The following is a 6,000-nucleotide window of genomic DNA, read 5'->3' as shown; positions in this document are numbered from 1 at the left end:
CATTTGACTTAGAGCAGCTACTACAAAACAATGTACTGAACAAAAAAAACAATTTTATTTAATAATAAAAAATGCAAGGTTTTCATGTTATGAGAATAAAAAAAAAAAAAATAAAAACATTTTTAGCTTTTTATGTTGTTTTTTTTATTTCGAGAAAAATTTGGAGGTCACTAACTCGAAATTTGAAATCAGGAACCAAAAATTATAAATGAGGACATTTTCAGAACTTATAATAAGCGTTCCAATCAGATATCTTTCCAGTCCCTAGTTAACTGGACAAGGATGCATTAGGAACAACTCTTGACAAAGTTCCTAGAGAACATTTGGCTTAGAATAAGGAAAAAAATACTATTGAAATAGGTGATTTCAAGTCCACTGACTTCCCTCGTTTCTGCAAAACGCGATTCAAGATTATGTCACTAACTTACTTCTCTAATTATTACATCTATTTTTAGGTTAGAGTTAAAATATAACATGAACAAATACAATAATGTCGACATTCAATCAGTAGATAGTGTATAGAACCATCTTCATAATATATTTTTATTTAAATGTTCCCTAAGCTCGAATATGTCATAAAAAAGTCGATGAGGGACAATACTCTTTTCCATATATAATTAATCAGTATTAAAAGTAATTAGAAAATAGAAATATATTACAAAAAAATATTACAGGATACTGAGAGATAGCACTACATTCCCTTTATTTATTTTTTTAAAGACATAGTTTATTAACTGTAAATTAGTTCAAATTTTAAGTTTTTTTAAATAAATAATCTTTTATATTTTAAACTAGAAAATATAATAAAGTAATATCTGGTCCAATAATGTCTTAATAAAAACAATGGAAAAATAAAACGAAGGAAAGTGAAAAGTGCATTTCGGCATTTGCGGTGAGGTGATAGTAAAATCCAGGAAATGTCTCTGCTGAGAGTAAGACTGATGTTAACGGAACGCCATATTCTTTTTATAAGGGCACGGATCATGAAAGTTTGAGATTAAATAACGGAATAAAAACGGAAAAATATCATTTTAACGAGAGCTACGTGGACAGGCAACCGAATCACTTTACTTCTTTATGGGATCGATCGAGACTTCAGCAATAGCTAGCAAACAGTAGATCGTGTGTAAGACCCGTCTTCAAAATATATTTTTATTTTAATGTCAGGAATCTCTAGCTAGAATATATTATAAATGGTTGTTTTTAATTGCAGCTTTGGGTTTTATGCAGGCCTGCGTAATATTCCACTACTATGTGGAATACGTGTGTTACACTTATAGCCGAAACTGTAGTATTATAAATAAAACAATAATAGTAATTTTTTAATCAATTTAGAAGTCAATGTTCTCTTAATAAGTTCTATTAGAATTATAAAATAATTATATTTATACTATAATTACCAAAAAGTTGATTTAGAGTCATAGAAAAAAATTGGATTTAAAATAAATAAAGTGTTATAATAATACAATTAAGCCCCACGAAATAAAAGTAATAGCACAAACAATTTTACAGGAAAAACTAATATAGAACATCTAATACAAATACGAAAATTGTATAAAATATCCAGGTTTTATATCCAAAATTATTTACCCGAATTCGTATGAAATTTTTAGTTCAACAGGAATATTAAAATAATAATAATAGTTTGGAAAAAAAATTATATCCATAAAAACTTTAGGGTAATTTTTATTTAATATTTCTTGCAGGTATATTGGTATTTTCCGAAATTTAAACATTTATTGGTTCACATAAAAAATAGATTATAATTATATAAAACAGATATTAACGCGTTCTCGTGGATACATTTACGTATTTATGCTTCATTTCCATACGATTTCTCTCTCTTTTCAGTTAAATTAATTAATGAATTTATTTCTAATTTTGTAATTCAGTCTAATATCATGGAACTTGACGGTGTCCTACCATACCGTCACAACGGTTTACAACAACTATTGTTGTTCAAGGTCAACAGGTGATGTGTTCAAGACCACGCTGAACCACTAGGTTTTTCCCGAATTGAGGAATCAAGCTTAATAGTTGGGTGTGCCAAAGAAGCTCCTGATCCCACAGGGTTGACTAAAGGCTAAAGTAACAGAATAAATAATTATTTATCACAGTCAGATTCGACCCGGACCCGGGATATAGTAACAGAGCACATTATTCGCTGAGCTTCCCCTCTTCCATCCTACTACTAACCCCTAAATTTCTCTATATTGTTGTTCATTAAAAATAATTTGGTCACATAAAATAAGCTTTATGTATTATTAAGATGGTGAGATGGAAGAAACTTCCTTTAGAATATTAGATAATATTGTATATTTAATTTTACAGTACACTTTCAGAGTGATATCTTCTGGTTACAAATAACAATTACAATGAAAAAATTTACTCAATTTTATCCATCTCATTTCAGGAATTCAGTCATCTCCAGTTACTGATTAAAAAGTCTTACAACATAATGTTTAAGCAATATCAATAACTGTTATTCTATTTATAACCTTTAGTACAATGTTATGTATATATTATGCATGTACGTATTAGTTATGTTACTCAAGTCTAAAAACATGCACAAAACTAACACAAAAATCTTAAATACACATTATGCATACATAATAAACAGGCTAGGCAGATGGAATCAGTAACACCATTTAGTAATATAACTTCTCCAATTCAGAACAACGATATTTAGTTTGAATGATTAAATTTGTTTTTAATAAATTAAATTAAATTAAATTCACACATGAGTAAGGAGGTAGCCACCTCAGCACTCAGGTTTACTAATGTCCGAAGACGCAATACCTAACTAACATAACATTAGTTTGTACTAAAGGAAAATATGAATATAACAATAGTGATTGATATTGTTTAAACATTGTATTGTAAGGAATTTTAATCGGTAACTGTGGGTGACCAAATTTCAGCAATGAAACGGATAAAATTGACCATTAGGTAAAATTGAGTAAATGTTTTAATTGTATACATAAATTGCAATGATAAATGTTATTTCCAAAAAAATTAAAAATTCTTCTGTCGCCAAATACAAAAAAATAACAGAAGTTCTTTTAACAATGAATGTGTGGTTAACAAAACCAAGTCTTCTTTAAAAAAAATCTTATGGAAAACGTATTAGCGAAAACCGATTTGACGTTTCCACAACTTTTCTTATGTATCTTTTAGAATATAATTGGAAGATTTTAAACTCAAGCTTCAAGTCTCTAAAACAACTAACCACTCTGGCTTCAATGACCCTTGGATTTTACGCCTTTAACAACAGCAACTAACCATTTCACGTAATTGTATATGGGTAATGGTAGTAGTGTAATGTTGTACACGCAACAACAAATGTTAATATCACTATAATTTATTTAAAGGTAATCCACAGTAGAGATGCTTATCTTATACCAACGTATTGATATCAACGTTCGATTTCCAATATATTTCTAACAACATTATTTTCTATATTTGAAGTTAGCATATGATATAATAGTAATAATTAAGATACAAAATAAATAAGTATTGGCAAGTAATAATAATAACATAAAAATAAAACAAAATAATATGTATAAGAAATAATTTTGTTTAAATTTATTTATTTGTTGCTATTTACAACTGTATTTACACATTAAGTAAATTTGATGTAAGATCAAAATGGAGTGATACAGGCATGTAGAGAAAGTACCTATTGATAGCACTATAGTATAATAAATTTAAAAAATACTTGTAAATAAATAAGTAGGTAAATAAGAAGGAGAATATTCAGGTTATTCATATTCGATATTTTTAAGAGTAGGTACCTTCGTTGGAAATAAAATAATTATAACATTGCTTAGGGATTCTGAGAAAATTTTCAATGTTGTTACGTCCAGGGCAGTTCAAGATGAATGGAAATTCTCCATCATGAATGAAAGTGATATATGAGGGTAGGCCATTAACTGAATAGGCTTTACAGCAGAAAACATTTTTTTTTTTTTTGTTTTAGAGATTCAAGTTTTAATTATTCATAAGTCTACTAGCTCTATTTTTTTTAGTTAATCACTACTAGTGTGGACTCTTATTTGTCCACAATAATAGAGTTATAAGAAGAAAGGAGTAAGAGCGAGAGAAATGACAAACAAAAATGAGTGTATTCACAAAAAAGTAAATAAATAAATATAAAATTTGAGAAATCAGATAATAAAAAATAATATATTACATAGTACACATAAGTTTGTAGCCGAGCGAGGTGAAATGCCTATTTTAACTTGCTCATGATGCAGGAGTTCGAATCTCGTCTAAGGTTTTGACTTTTATCTTTGTGGCGGTCCCACGAAATGAAAACTCGACTCTTACCATGTTTAAATTAGGATGTTACACTGTATATAACTTCCCACCTCGTATGTCAGAAATGACCAGGAGAAGTTCATAAAAAATGTGAGTCCGGGAATAAAATAGTGGAGATGAGCTTTTCAGTAACTCTAGAGAGTCGAAAAATACACCTATGAGTCCTCTTGAGATTTCATTTAAGTTTCACTCCAAATTAAATAGATAATTTCATAATAGGTGACTGGAACAAAAATTTAGTATTGATATATTCAGTGGCTACAGTAATACATTGCTATCCCTAAAGATTAGTTCATTCAGTCAAGTTAATAAAGATTGCATTTCTGAGGACTGGTTCCGTTCTTCGTGTTGAAGCAATAAAATTTCAAAACGTATTGCCACTCACACACTAATGGACTGACCTAGAAAGTTAAGTTTTTTAAAATATTTTTTTATGTTGCTAAATATCGCAATCCGTCTGACTTTGAAGAAATAAGTAATAATTCATTCCGTCCCTCCCCCTCAATGTTTGAAATAGACCCATTCGTCCAATCTAGTAATTAGTCCAGTTTTAGAGATTTTTATCGTCGGGTAAAATGATCTCATACTGGTTTAAAGCAATACTGCTCCAAACACCACCTCTGTCTTCTCTGATATTGGTTTTGGTAATAATATCATTGTCGATTCACTACTGTTTGACATTTTTCTTGTATCAATAGTTTTTATATTTGCCTTCCTCATTAGTGAAGGTAGGGAAACCACATGTACATTCGGGAAATTAAAAAAAAAAAATAAATTCAAGTCGAAAATTTCCAAGGAGACTATTGCAAGCATTTCAGACATCAAGTTTAATGTTTTTCTGTTCGATCAAACCGTTAATCTGATTTTGATTAATTTTTTCAGAGACTATGTGGATTAGTATCTTGATGGATTCATATCCATTTTAACAAAATCCATCTTCTTTTTTTCACTTACGCATTTGAAAACAGTATTTTCCCACACGTATGTTCCGAGCAATTCGGTTTAATAGCTGAACCAATATGGATCAAAGTTGGAGACAAGTTAAAGATTAGTGTATTGGGTCCAATTAATTCACTACTTTGTTTTACCTATAGGACAATGTGGTTTCCTTAATTTATGCCCTTACATTCCAAAGACGGGTCGTTCTATATATTTATGTATATATTTTATTCTCAAACATAAAATCAATAATTCTTGAAGAAGTTTGTCGGGGGGTGCGGTCAGCAAAGAACAACATAAATAAACAAAACCATATTTATTTATTTTATGCCGACGTTTCGACCTGAGTTTCAGGTCTTCATCAGGGGTTGTGGCTTGTAGAGGGGAAGATGGTAACTGACTGATGGTCAGTTACCATCAGTCATGACTCATCAGTCAGTTGAGCCCTGATGAAGACCTGAAACTCAGGTCGAAACGTCGGCATAAAAACAAATAAATATGGTTTTGTTTATTTATGCTGTTCTTTGCTGACCGCACCCCCCGACAAACTTCTTCAAGCATTAATCTACGGTCAACTATCTACACCTCATTATAAAATCAATAACTTTGAAATATAGGTAATTATGTACAGAATTATTATTAATATTATTATTAGAATTATTATTAATATTAATTTTAAGGAAAAGGATCATGTACAGGGCAAACATTTTTAGTAACATACTTAATTGTTTTGAATTTAGG

The sequence above is a fragment of the Halyomorpha halys genome, unplaced genomic scaffold (assembly GCF_000696795.3).
Source record: "Halyomorpha halys isolate HHAL.00 unplaced genomic scaffold, Hhal_1.1 Scaffold71.1, whole genome shotgun sequence".
Lineage (NCBI taxonomy): Eukaryota > Metazoa > Arthropoda > Insecta > Hemiptera > Pentatomidae > Halyomorpha > Halyomorpha halys.
This window is presented reverse-complemented; position numbering follows the sequence as displayed.